Here is a 15,683-nt window from a genome sequence, read left to right on the forward strand (position 1 = left end):
AAATCATCTTTCCCAAAATTCCTTTAAAAAACTTTACGAAGAGGTGACCCCGCTATTTTTCAAGTAGTTCATCTGGCTTGCTGTCTAATAGATTGGGAGAAAAAAAAAAAAAAAGATCTTATTTTTCAGAGATGGAGCAAGCCTAGCAACCCCACCCACAAATTTTGCCATGGATGATGCTACCCCCAAAAAAATTAAAGGATAGGTAATTTAAAATAAGGGATAAATTTGAACTTGGAGAAGAGCCTTAAGGGAGTAATACCAAACTTAAAAAATTGTGCCATTTTCCCCTCTGTTTACTTTGACAGAACTGGGAGACCTGGAGAGTACAAAGTAATTCATCCCTTCCCACACACACTTTCCAGTATGTGAAAGGAAAGAAAAATAGCTAAACTGTGATGAGGAAATATCCTACCATCTTTCCGGTATATTCCTCTTCACTTCTCAGCCAAACACTTTGAAAAAGCTGTGCCTTTATTTCCTTTCCCCTTACTCTCTTAAACATCTATCTGGCTTTTAAATTCAGAATTCAACTGAAAATGCTCACTTTAAAGGCATAGATGATCACTTAATTTCTGAATCTAATGACCTTTTCTTATTGATCATCCTTCTTGACTTCTCAGACACTTTCCTTTATTTACTCTGGATCCAGTCATATTGGCCCACTTCCTGCTCCTCACAAGATTTGAGCCTAGTGACCACCCCCTGGATAAAGCTCTCTCTGGATTTTCATAACATTTGTTGCCCTTTGATTTTCTTCCTACTTGTCTAACCACTCCTTTTCAGCCTCCTTTGTAAAGTCCTCTTCCACATCAAAACCATACAGTTATTGGTGCCTCCCAATCCCCAGTCGTTGTCCTAGCTTCTTTTCTATTTTTGTTCTATATTATTTAATAATTTCATCATTCCTATGGGTCTCATCTCGAATTTGGATAACTCCACAATCTATATATACTGCTTTAGTTTCTTCCCATCTCCAATCCCATATCACCAATTGTCTACTAGAATTTTAAACTAGATGTCCATTGCCCATCTCAAATGTAACTTGTTCAAAATAGAACATTTATCCTATTCCTGCAAACTGATCTGCCTTCTGAACTTCTCTATTACTATCAAAAACACTACCTATCATTCTTTTAGTCACTCAGGTTGGTAGTTCGAGTGTCTTCCATACTGTCTTCATGTATCTAATTGATGAGGTTTAGGTTTGGGGTACCCAAATGAAATCAGGGTTTCTGGTGGTCAGGGAGTTAAGTAAGGTCTAGTGGCGGCACATGGGTAGGGAGTTCTGAGGATTCCCTTTCTGGGTGCGCAGAGGTCCCCTGTAAAGGAATTTACAGACCCGAAAACTTAGATTGATAAAAGGTTTATTATGGGGATTGGAAGTAAGGTTAAAGTCTAGTTAGTAAAAGGTGTTAGGTAAAGAGAAGAGGGCACCAGAAACAGTGTTCCAGTGGCCAGAAGCTCCTTGGGGTGCCAAGCATAGGGCTGGCATGTTTGGAACCTCTGCAAAGAGAGGATTTTAGTTTGGCTCCTTTTATAATGAGAGATTTAGCTAAAGGGGCCCGTGGTTGGAGTCCCAAATTGGCTCAGATCTGGTAGGGGCTGGGACAAGCCCAGATTTCCTATTGGAATTCAAAGGGATGCTTTTGACCAGGATTTGTGAATCAAAAATGCAGGCTTAATTCATCAGCCAGGAGGGGCTGGGAGTAATCTGAATCACAGATCAGTCAGAAAGGATTACAAATCAGTTTCTTAAAGGGACCACAACCCACTTCATTATCTAGTGCCAATGTTGTCATTTCCATCTCTATGTTCAGGCCCCACTCCCTCTCATTTTGCCTACTTTATAACCTTCTAATTGATCTCCCTTTCTCAAGTGTCTCCATACTCCAATCTCTCTTCTGTCCAGCTGCCAAATTATGTCTGAGTGTGCCAGACTTCTACTTAAACCTCACTGACTCCCTATCATCAATAGTCCTAAATATTCACTCTTCTATTTGGCATAGAAAACTTTTTACAATTTTGCCCTTTCTAATCTTCTTACACACTGCTTTTTCCCCCTTGATTTACTCTGTGGTCCAGTCACCAGGCCTATTTGCTTTTCTTCCCAAGCTGCTTCCTCTCTGATTTCATTGTGTTTGCACTTGCTGTCCACCACACCTAGAGAATGTTCTCCCTATTTACCTCCTAACCTTATCCTTGACTTGCTTTAAGACAGTGAAAGCAACATATTCTGAAAGCCCCTTTTACTAGTTTCTCCTTCACTTCCCTTCCCACCCCTATGTATTCCTGAAGAGGGAACCCCAAAACTCTGAAAAATCCTTAAAGGAGAAAACCTCTTTGGACTCTGCCTTAGGGAGGGGACTCCACCCCAAGCACAAACAGCTTCATCTTTGTTATCTGGGAGGGGTTGGCTCAGCCCCAAAACCCATTGAATTCAACTCACATACTAACCCTGGCTGAAATCCAGTGAGGGGCCAACCTGGAACTCTACCCATGAGCCCCACTCAGCTTGTAGCCAAAGCCCCCTATTATAAAAGAGCCAGACTGGAGCCTTCTCTTTGCAGAGGTTCCAAATATGTCAGCCTTATGCTTGGCATACCAAGGGTCTCTCTGCCCACTGGAATACAGTTTCCAGTACCCCTTCTTTTTACTCTCACCTATTTCCTTAACTAGACTAAACTTTAAGCTTACTTCCAATCCCCATAATAAACCTCTTTTATCAATCTAAGTTTTCGGGTCTGTAAATTCCTTTACAGGGAACTCTGCACCACCAGAAGGGAATCCCAGAACTCCCTTCCCTTGTGCCACCACTATACCTTATTTAGACCTTATTTAACTCCCTGACCACCAGAAACCCTAATTTCATTTGGGTATCCCAAAGCTAAACCTAATCATTCCCACATAAAGATACCTTGCACCTACTTTATCTGTACCATGTAGGTACCTCTAGTTATATATTTTGTATCCTCATTCGAAAAGAAGCTTCTTAAAGGCAGATATTTCACGTTTTTCTGTGTATCACCAGTTCTTAACACAATAATTGACATATTAAGTGCTCAGCAACCCTTTATTAATTGATCCACTGATCAAGAAAAAGAAGTATGTTGAATCCAGACAAATGGCAGAGTCTACTTCAAGTTGTTTCAAAATAGAGAGGTTAATTGAAGATTTCTGAACTCCTGAACCACCTCCATTGGCTAAAAATTGATCTTTAGGTTATTTTAAAGGTGTGAGTAGGAAAATTCAAAGAGAGGTCTTACTAACTCTCTTTCTTTTGTACAGGTGATGACACTAGTTAATAGGCCATGATTTTAAAACTGAGTGGAATCTTAGTCATAAAGTCTAACCCTCTCAGTTTACAGTTAAGAAAACTGAGGCTCAAAAAGCCTAAATGAGTTTTCTGGGTCACACAGGCAGTAAATTGCAGTGCTGAGACTCAGACTAAGGTTTATAACTTATGCCCTTTCTCTTATACTGAGTTCTCTATTATGGATTTACTCAGATCACACCATAGCCCTCCTTCCTACTCAAGTTCCCATTGTAATCCTATCTTCTGCTACAGTGTTTCAATTAAGATCAATTGCAAAATGCATTAACTACATACAATTCTTTAATCATACATAATAAAAGGTATGGATAAAAAACAAATGCATCTATACTTCCAGCACAGCACCTACTTTCAGACCCTAAATCAAGTTCAAAGACTTTTACTACCAGCAACCTTAAATTTAGGAGCTTATCTCCTCCTAACTACTCCCAGGAGGAACTCATCAGGCATCATTTGCTCTAGAGATTTCTCACTCTTCGCAAAATCTTCCCAGGTTTAAAGTGAATTACATAAGCATATTGTCAAAAATATTTCCACATAGGAACAACTGTTGTCTCCTGAGGATTTCATGTGGAAGCTTTGAAAACAAAGCTTGCTGAAGTTTGCAAATTAGTGTTTTATAAAAACAAAAATTAGTAATTCCCTGAATGATTCTCAATTTCACCTTTTCTTCTAGAATCTCATAATTAGGGAAGAAAATAAAGGGAAAATGTTCACAGTTATTTGTGTTATGTATCCCTCTTTATACTCCGAGCTCCAATGACATCAGGCACTAGATTTTGTTTTATTTTCATTTAATGTTTGAGTCTCCCCAGAGCCCAGCATAGTGCTCTCTGAATGGTCCCAGATGGTGAACCAATATCTGTGGAAGTTGCTGAAATCTAATGGTATTAAAAGCCTAGAGAAATAAAAAGGAAGGACTAAGCATGAAAACATTTCTGATTTTAAGGGATTTTTATTATTGCACCAGTGTGAGCAACCACACTTAAGTCATTAACTCAAAGCTATAAGATCGTGTAAACATTCTCTCTAAGTGCTGGAGGCATGAATACATTGAGAATTTAGAGCTTTAGTAAACTATGTACCTGACTGTAAGAAATGGGGAACCTCAATTTTTTTTTAATTGTGATTGAAAACTTTAAGAACAAAACCAAATAAGGATATTAACAAGTATTTCCAATTAAATATTAATTTCTATTTATACTTTGTCCATAATTGCTCATTGCCTCTTTATTCCTTTCCAGTACTTATTCATCTTTTTACTTACATATATATTTTGCCTTTCAGATTGTCCCAAACAGGATGTATAGTGGTTTGTTTGTTGTTCTGTTTTTCCTCCTGGTTCTGCTGTCTTCAATTCATGTTATTTTGTCTGAGTCTTTCCAAAAATTTTTAAAAACATATCTCACATTTAAAGCATCTACAATATGCTATTATATAAATATCATAGTTTATTCAGTCATCTTAAACATGTCATTTCAATTATTTCCTGTTCTTTGTATATGTGATGCTGATATATACAGGGTATCCAAAGTCTTTCTATAATGTTAAACTATTAAGCTTAAAAACTCCATTGTACTAATTCTTTTGGAACACCTTATATGTGTATAAATAACATGTATTTATATATATATATATGTATATATATATATATACATATATGTATGTATATATATATATATATATATATATATATATATATACACACACACATGGCTGAAAGCAGAGCAATTGAGATCAAATCCTGTCCCTGTCACTTAATACTTTGTGACCAGTCTCTGGGCATCAGTTTCTTCATCTTTAAAATGACTAGATGTCTCCAAAGCTCTTAATCTTCCATCTTTCAATCTATGATCTTTTAGTCTCATCACCCTACTTCTGACATGCCTGGCTATGTAATTCTGGACAGGTCCCTTAACCTTTCACTGCTCTCAAAAACTCTAAAATTAGAAGTGTTGACCTGTCATATTAGAAGGAATTGTTTCACCTAAGAGTTCCCTACACCATTGAAATCATAGGATTAGGCCCTATTTAAAAATCTCAATAATCATACTCTTAAATTATAGTCCATTAAAAGGAGCCCAATGCACTAAGTAGATGAAACCAAATGGAGACACTAAAATGGCAGCAGAGCAACAACAGGCATGAGAAACCCATGGATCTGGCTCTTGCTGGTACTAGAAGGATCATTATTGTTGGGGAACCAGGTACAGTCTTCAGCAACCCAAACCTATCTTCCCATCAGGTCATGTTAGGTAATCTGCATAGGTCCTAAGGGAAGGTAGAACCCATGAGAAGAGGTTGTTTGATGACTTGCAGAATGGAAGAAGAGATTTCTAAACAGATGAGGGACTTGAGTATGAAACCATTCTGCATTTGTCAAGCAAAATAAATTCTATATTTGCTATCTTGTTAACGCAATTGCTTGCAGGGAACTGAGGGCCCTTTTAGGGAAAATAAGTCAGATAATGATATTTCTAATATTATCCTGGATAGGTAGATGGGCATTTAAAAAGAGAGATTGTGTGAGATGCCTCCTAAAATTATACTCATGATAAATTATTAATCAATAGGTTATATTTTTAGGGCTCATCTTGGACCATTGATTTTTTGGAGCATACCTGAGTTGAGATCACACACTTACAGTAACCAAGACAGGTATAAAGTATTTCAAATTCACTAACTACCATTACTACTGATGAACAGTCATGGGTATGGGCCTTTGTCAAGGACTGTTGTATGGAAGAATGTTTATGAAAAGGACTTGAAAGGAGCTTAAAAGTACTTTGACATATCTGTGGATTTCGTTCTTTGGTGGGGGCAGTAGAAGGTATAAAGCAGTAGGAAAAGTATCAAGAAGGGAGGTTCTTCCTCATGTGATCTGCCTAAAACATTCTTTGGTCCCTAAAGATCTACCAGGATGGTGAGGAGAGGGGAGTTTGAAGTTATTCAACTCTCCATTTTGCTAAAATATTAAGGAAAAATTATGTCTCTTATAGAAAACAAAGATTATAGAGATTACAAAGTGATTTCTAAGGATTTAGAAATATTTTCCTCTTTGGCCAGTAACCCAAAGATAACATGGGCATGGGTTCAAGCTGTGGAACAGGTTGTGAGGGGACCCCCTACAGATATATGATGGTTATTCTTTTACCTGCAAAGGCCTATGACTCAGATTTTCCTCATAAGGCAGTTAGAAAATAATTGTTCCCTGGCATCTTCTGTCTAGCATAGTAGGACATGCCACTTACATTCAAAGTACAAAAGGTTTCTAGGAAAGGAGCAAGTTTCTGAGGGATCTGAGATAGCCAATGCTTCCAGCAGCATCACTATTTCCTAATGCCACTCTAGTTAGTTTTAGCCTTTTGAAGATCAATATTTGGTTTTCCTCTTAAACAGCTAAAATGTATGCTATGCCCACCTTGTCTGCTGTTGCAGCAGGATGCCACCTGGTCTCTTCGGTTATATCTTTTCAGCATTCTTCCTGTAATGAGCTTTTTTGATGGATGAACCTAAGTTTCTTTGGTCCTTAGAGAATAGTGACTTTTAACAGGTCTAGGGTTGAGCCTGGCCTAGTTCAAACTTATTCAGTGAGATTTATTTGATCTGATTTTACTCTTTTTTATCTCAGTGTTCCACAATAGAATGAATTTTTGGAGGACAAAGAGACAGCCCAGTGTAACATGGCCTCTGACTGAGCAAACCAGGAATAATTCTTTTTTCCTTAGGGATGGAAGAGAGGGGAAAGAGTGTGTATCTTTAATGTGTCCACTTAGAGAAGCTCAGTAAAATCTGTCTCATGACTGATGATAAGTGAAGTGAGTAGAACCAAGAGAACATTGTGCACAGCAACAGCAAGATTATACAATGAACAATTCTGATAGGCTTGGTTCTTTTCAACTGCAATGTGATTCAGGCCAGTTACATTGGTCTTGTGATGAAGAGAGGCATCTGCATCCAGAGAGAGGATTGTAAGGAGTAAGTGTGGATCATAACATAGTATTTTCACTTTTTTATTGTTGTTTGCTTGCATTTTGTTTTCTTTCTCATTTTTTTCTTTTCTGATCTGATTTTTCTTGTGCAGTATGATAACTGTAAAAATATGTATGGTAGAATTGTATATATTTTTTATATATTGGATTACTTGCCATCTAGAGGAGGGAGTGGAAAATAGGGAAGAAAAAAAAATTTGGAACACAAGGTGAATGTTGAAAATTATCTATGCATATGTTTTGCAAATAAAAAAACTTTAATCAAAAAAAATCTCATGTCTCTCACAAAATATATCTGACTCCACTCTATTCAAGAAAATTCTGGGAACATCAGTATTAAACACATTTTGTTTTCAGGCTAATTACACATTGAAGGTAGAACACCTTTTATGTAAACTGGCAAAAACACAAAGTGAACCCACATCCTAGCCCTTTGTCTATTAGTAAAATTTTATTTTTCTGAAGGATATGAAGCAATCCTGCCTTTCCATGGATCCCACTTTCCTTCACAATGTATACAATCCAGACACACAAAGAATAGAAATAGAAGGCTGGAGTAGAATTTTTTTAAAGCAGCAGTAACAACCATAATCTTAGACAAAGTTAAAGCTGAAATAGACTTAGAAAGATAAATAGAAAAATTACTTTATGTTAAAATTCATATTATGATGTCATATTAATACTACAATTTCTATTCTTTGTGTGTCTGGATTGTATACATTGTGAAGGAAAGTGGGATCCATGGAAAGGCAGGATTGCTTCATATCCTCCACATTTGAAGAATACCAAAATGACATCATGATATCAGGATTTATGTGCAGTATGTCCATTTGTGACTGATCAGACCAATATACACTCAGGAAGCTCTACCACAAGCTGGGTACAAATAATCTGTCTGAACATTAAGGATAGAACTGTTTGTAAATCTGCACATCTCATGTTTCTTTTGAGTTACTTTTATTCTGCTTTGCTTATAGAGCACAGGGCCTTCTCTAATGTGAATGCCACACTGTACAATCCTGTGCCAAGTCTCGCAATCAACACCAAAGTTCTTCAGAGAGGCCTTGGAATTGTCATTGTATCACTTCTTCTGATCGCCATGTGAGCAAGAGCTTTCTTTGAGTTCCCATAAAACTGGCCTCTTTGAGACCAATGTATGTTTGTCATCCGAATCATGTGACCAGCCCACTAGAGTTGTGCTCTTTGCAGTAGAGTTTGGATATTGGCAGTTCAGCTCCATAAAGAACCTTAGTGCCCAATACCCCATCTTGCCAAGTGATTTGCAGAAACATGAATGAAAGGATTTCAATTTTCTGGCATGGCACTAGTATACTATTTAAGTTTCACAAACATACAACAATAAAGGCAGCATAATGGCTCTGTACAACTTCAGTTTGTTAGGCAGCCTGATATCTCTTCTCTCCCACACTTTCTTTCAGAGCTTTCCAAATGCTATGTGTTGACAATGTGCATATAAATCTCATTATCTAAGTGGTCATCCCCAGGACATATAATGCCAAAGTGAGTGAACTTATCTACAACATTCAAAATTTGTCCATTTGCTATAACTAATGGTTTGACATATGAACAATCTTAGATAAATTAGATGTGATAATCATTGGAAAAGAATTAAATGAGAATAGAAAAGAATATAACTTTTTCTCAACAGTACATGGCACCTTTATAAAAGCTGACCATCTATTATATTACAAAACCTTGTAATTTAATTAAAAAGGACAGTAATTAGATAACATACCAAAATTTATAAGATGCAGCAAAAGCAGTAATCAGAGGAAATTTCACATCTCTAGATGCTTATATCTATAAAATCGAGAAAGAACAGAATGAATTGAGTTTAAATAGAAAAAGAAAAAATCCCTAATTAAACACAAAATTAGAAATCCTGAAAATTAAAAGTGAAATCAGTAAAATTGAATTTAGGAAAACCATTGAATTAATCAAAATAGGAGTTGGTTTTATTGGGGGGGGGACATTAAAAGAGATATACCATTATTAATATGATTTTTTCCAAAAAAGAGAGAGAAGAAAACCAAATTACTAGAATCAAAATTTTAAAAGGTGAATAGACTACAAAGAAAGATGAAAATAAAATAATTATTAGAAATAATTTTGGGGGGCAGCTAGATAGAGCACCAATCCTAGAGTTAGGAATTCCTGAGTTCAAATTTGGGTTCAGGTACTTAACACTTCCTAATTGTGTGACCCTAGGAAAGTCATTTAACCCCAATTGCCTCACACACAAAAGGGGGGAAGGGGAATAAGTAATTTTGGCCAATTATATGCTAATAAATGTAACGATTTAATTGAAATAGAAGAATACTTAGAAAAAATATGAATTGCTCAGATGAACAGAAGAAATAGAATATAATAAACCTATTTTAGAAAAAAGGAAATAAAACAGGCCATAAATTAGATTTCTAAAAAAAGCATTAGAACTAGATGGTTTTAAAGTGAACTCTGCCAAACATTTAAAAAATCAACTAATTCCAGTGTTTAACAAATTTATTTGGAATATTAGGCAAAGAAGAAATGCAATGAAACTCTTTTTATGAAACAAAAATGGTGCTAATACCTAAATGAAGAAGAGCAAGAACAGAAAAAGAAAATTATGCACTAATTTCACTAATTAGTGCAAAAATCCTAAATAAAATAATTGCTAGACTATAGCAATATATCACAAAGATTATAGATTGTGACCAAATGGGGCTTATAATAGAAATGCAGGGCTTATTCAATATAAAGTATTAACATAATTGATTATATCAATAACAAAAGCAACAAATATTATATAACTATATCAATAAATATAGAAAAAGCTTTTGACAAAATACAACTCTTATTCCCATTTAAAAACCCTGAAATCATAGACACAAATGGATTTTTCATTAAAATAAGAACATCTACCTAAAACCATCATTAAGCATTATCGATATTGGGGATAAACTAGAAAACTTCCCAATAAAATCAGGAATAAAACAAGAATGCACAATATCATTAGTATTAGTTAATATTATGTTAGAAATGTTAGCAATAACAGTTTAAAAGAAGAAAAAAGAAATTTAAGGAATCAGAATGTACAATGAGGAAATAAAACTCTCTTTTATAGATGATATATGATGGTATACTTAGAAAATCCTAGAGACTCAGTTGATTGCAATAATAATTTTAGTAAAGTAATAGGATATAAAATAAACTCACACAAACCATCAACATTTCTACATATCACAAAAAAAAAGACTTCTGCAAGAAGGAATAGTAAGAGATATTTCATATTAAATAACCATATACAATATAAAATCCTACCAACCAACCTACCAACACTAAGCCAGGAATTATATGGACAAAATTATAAAACACTTTTTTAATATAGAGATACATTTAAATAATTGGAGAAATATCAATTGTGCATGGGTGGGCTGAGCCAATACAAGAAAGATGACAAATCTATCTAATCTATTTATTTGGTGCCATTCCAATTAAACTATTAAAAATTATTTTTATTGAGCTAGAAAAAATGATAACAAAATTCATTTGGAAAAACAAAAGATCAAAATAGCCAAAAGAATTAATAAAATAAAATGTAAAAGAAGGACATCTAGTAGTTACAGATCTTAAACTGTATTATAAGGAGATAATTATGAAAACTAGCTGATACTGGCTAAGAAGGATGGATCAGTGGAATAGATATTCAATAGTAAATTTGTTTTTGAAAATCTCAAAGATCTAAGGTTTTGTAATAAGAACTCACTGTGGGTTAAAAAAAAAATTTGCTAGAAAAACTGGAAAGCAACTTGACAGAAACTAAGTATAGCCCAATATCTTATACCATTACTGAGATAAGGTCAAAATGATTATATGACCTAAATATAAAGAGATATTATAAATAAATCAGAAGAGCATGGGAACATATTATCTATTAGATTTATAAATAGAAGAAGAATTTATGAACAAACAAGAGCATTGTGGTATATAAAATGGATAATTTTGATTATATCAAATTTTAAAAGGTTTTATACAGATAAAAATCAATATAGTCAAGATTAGAAGGAAAGTGGATAAAGGCCTTATATCTCAGGATCTAGAAAACTGAGTCAAATTTATAAGAATAGGAGTCATGATAAAATGGTCAAAGGATATGAAGGCAATTTTTGGAAAAATAAATTAAAGTTATATATAGTCATATGAAAAAATGATCTAAATTATTATTTATTATGCTGTTGTTGAACCATGTCCAACTCTCTGTGTCCCCATTTGGGGTTTTCTTGGCAAATATTTGAATTGGCTTCTCAATTCCTTCTCTAACTCATTTTACATAGGAGGAAACTGAGGCAAAAAGGATTAAATGATTTGCTCAGGAACACATAGCTAGAACCTATGTGAGATCAGATTTGAACTCTGATCCTCCTATCACTAGGTCTGTATTCTCTCTACTTTACCATTTAAATGCCCTCATTATATATTAAAGAAATGCAAATTTTAAAAACTGAAGTACCATCTCATACCAACAGCAGATTTCCTAAAATGATAGAAGGAGGAAATGACAAATGTTGGAAGAAATGTAGAAAAATTGGAACACTAATACACTATTGTCACTATTGTGAATTGATCCAACCATTTTGGAGAATAATCTGGAATTATGCCCACAAAGTTTTAAAACTGTGTATAGCCTTTGACTCAGCAATACTATTATCAGGACTGTTTCCCAAGGTGATCAGTGGAAAAAGGGAAAGAATCTTCATGCTCTAAAATATTTATAGCAACTCTCTTTGTGGTGGCAAACAACTATAAATTGAGGGAATGCCTATCAATGAGGGAATGACTTAACAAGTTGTATTATATGATTGTATTGGAATACTATTATGCTATAAGAAATGATGGGCAAATTGATTTTAGAAAAATATGGAAAGATTTGCATAAAGTAATTCTGAATGAAATTAACAAAATCAAGAGAACACTGTACTGTAGTAACAGCAGTATTATTCAAATAGTAACCATAAGTGATTAAACTATTCTGAATAATATAAATAATCAAATCATTCTAAAACTAAAAAAAAAAAAAATAATAATAATAATAATCAAATCAACTACAAAGGACTTACAAAGGAAAATGTTATCTACCTCTAGGAAAAGAACTGATATATGGAAGTATAAATTATGTGATTCCACATATATATTTGTTTCAAACATTGGCCTTTTCTAATTCAGGGTTGAAAGGGAGGGAGGGAGACAGCCTAGAACTCAAAATGTAACAAAAAAATTTTTAAACTTTAAAATATTTATTGATATAAAAAGATGTATACAGCCCACATGACTTTACAATAAAGCAAGAGAACAAACTTAGGTTGTTCCTTTGGTTCATATAATTTTTTACTGCATCAACAAGGACAAGATCCTCTTGTTTCCCACTGTCCTTGCTGTCAAAGATATTATTATTGTTTCAATATTTCCATTTTTATAAAGGCAACTTGGTATACACAGTTCCTTGTAGTGATGTATGTTTGTACAAATTTGTATGTGAATAGATAGATAGATAGGTAGGTAGGTAGGTAGATAGATAGATAGATGGATAGATAGATAATCTTTTCTCCATGTCTAACATTTATACACAAGCCTAGGGCTAATCTTATATATTATTCAGTACTTTCAGCTCTTCTAAAAATCCACATGTTTTCTTATATACAAAAATAAATGCCTACTAGTACATATGCCTGAATATGCCCTAACAATGAGGAAAGGAAGGAAATACCTAAATATCTGCCATAATTTCAAATAAATGGCTAGCACCCCATTGTCAGTAAGAGGGACTGATAGAATTATTTGTTAATGGATATGTATATATAAGAATCATTTGTAATGAGCATCATGCATATATGCAAATAGATGTTGCTAAAATATTTGAAAAAGATTGTTTCTCAAGTTATCTGTTACATATTATTTACATTTGCTCATATGACTGTTCTAGAGGTAATTTTTAGCCTAGCACTTACCTGAAATTAAAAAAAATCCAAATGAGTGGGGTTGGAATTTATAAGATTTTACAGACTCTGAAGAAAATCTCTAATGTATAAAGAGGCTGTTAAGGAAATTGGAGTTATGCAGCTAGGACTCCATTATTTTTAGTTCAAATCTATAAGTATGTATTGAATACTATTTTCTACTACTATTTCTACTACCTACTATTTTCTGGATGTCTTGGGGATACCAGAATAAATACTATATAAGACAACAAAACCTTAAAATCTCAAGAAGACAGGATATGCAAATGAAACAATTTGAATAATAAAAGTTACTATAAAAATTCCTTTCATGTCTCCTGAATATAAATTGTTACAACATAGTTGTTGGAGGTAGTTTGAACACCTGCTTGTTCAGGTTTGACGTTGGATTGAAATGAGACACTCAGAAGTCACTAAAGTCATAAAAATGAAGTTTACTTTGCCCTAACACAATAATGTTATGCAATAAAGACACAGTGGCTCTTAGCTTCTCTAAACCAGGTTCCTGCATCTCCATGTAGAAATTTGTCTAATAAGCAAAGCAAGGTATGGTGATTTATGGTTTTCAGATATCCACTAAGTCAGAAGGACTAGAAATCTACATGAGTGGGTCTTTTAAAAATTTCCTCAGGTAACCAAGAAGTTGCATCCTGAGAAGTAGAGACCAATTAATATCCAGGGACACTTTATTGTCTTATAGGAAAAATTAATTCCTTCTACAGGAATGGGGAACCCTAATCTTATGGCAACCTCGCCTAGCCCTAAGTCATTTGAATTGAAAATTCAACAGTTAATTTCCAAGCTTAAATGCTTGTCCTAGAGGTGATTTATCTTTGGGACATTATTCAAAGGTCACTTTACTTTAGAGCAGACTTATATAAACAGAGAGACATGTGATCACATATATCTTTTTCCCAAATAATCATTACTAAAATATAACTAGATAAAGAGACTATGTTTTTTTTGAAGTAGAGAATGAATTTACCATGAAATTAAAAAGTTCATTTCCTGTCCCAACTATTCCTATAGTCTTATGCAACTAAGGATCTAATCTTAAGTAAGTTATTTAATGTGCCTTTATTTAACCTTTAACATTTAATCCACTCCAGTCTTTCTCTCAGTGTTTTATGATGGCACAAAATTGACCCTGCTTTTTTGAATGTTATGGTAGAAGACCATAAATTCAAACAGGCTGAATCTACCTGGAAGAGCTGCTATTCTGAGATACAAATTAAATCATCTTTGTAAGTGCGTTGCAAAATTTTCAAGTGCTACCTAATATGGAATGTTACTGTTGTTGGTAATCGACTGGAAAGATTCCGAGTGTGCTTCTATAAGTCCAGAATTCTTCAAGCATTAAGCATATATGCTTTAAGAAAGTTTAAAAACTTCTTATTTGTTTGAGTTTGTAGCAATTGTATATGTAGTTTTAAAATGGAAAATGTGAATTATATGTATCTTTCTTGTTAAGTATTTGGGGGGATTTGAAACCTTTTTAAGACAAAAGATTGCTCATACATTAAAATTACAAAAGGATCTATTATAGATGTGACTACAGAAGAAAATATCCTTCAGCTTATGAATGAATATTGACATCAAAAGAGATAGCAAACGGGATGTTATAACTCACTTAATATGTTTGACATGTGAAGAATGACTGTGAAGAATCCAAAAAAAAAAAAAAAAAAAGGAATCTCAGTTATTCACAGATGTCATTATACTAATTGTATCAAGCACCAGAACTATACAAGGCTTCCTCTGTGAAATCCATAATCATGACTAGCATGGTTTTTGAACAAATAATAGGCACTATTGTTTGTTGATTGATTAGAAAGAGCAGTTTAATCATCTATATCAGAAAAACAAAATGGATGAATACAAACAACATATTACTCAGATTAAAGTATGAAGCTGAATAGACTGCCTAACTGTAGTTAGTACATTAGATTTGAACAGGCACTCGGTAAAGAACTAAATAAACAGAAAGATATCAGGTTTTTTCACATCTGGGAAATGGCAGAGTACTTTCAATTCAATAAGTTTCTCAATGCCACACAAGACTATTCCTTTAAAACCACTTTTCTCCCAAGGATGCCAAAAACTTAGGTGCTGGTCCTAAGAAATTTACTTTAGTTTCAGTTGGATTTTAAATTAAATCCAATCAAAAAATTTGACAAGCATTTGTTAAGCAACTACTATATGCCACGATCTAAAATAAAGCATAATTCCTGCCCTTAAGAAGCTTATTATGTTCTATTTAATCCAAGAAATTTCATGTATGCTATTATTGTAAAATTTTAAATAGAAAATATTAATATAAACTATATTTAACTGTTTTAA

Source organism: Sminthopsis crassicaudata, chromosome 1 (assembly GCF_048593235.1).
Source record: "Sminthopsis crassicaudata isolate SCR6 chromosome 1, ASM4859323v1, whole genome shotgun sequence".
In the NCBI taxonomy this organism is placed as follows: domain Eukaryota; kingdom Metazoa; phylum Chordata; class Mammalia; order Dasyuromorphia; family Dasyuridae; genus Sminthopsis; species Sminthopsis crassicaudata.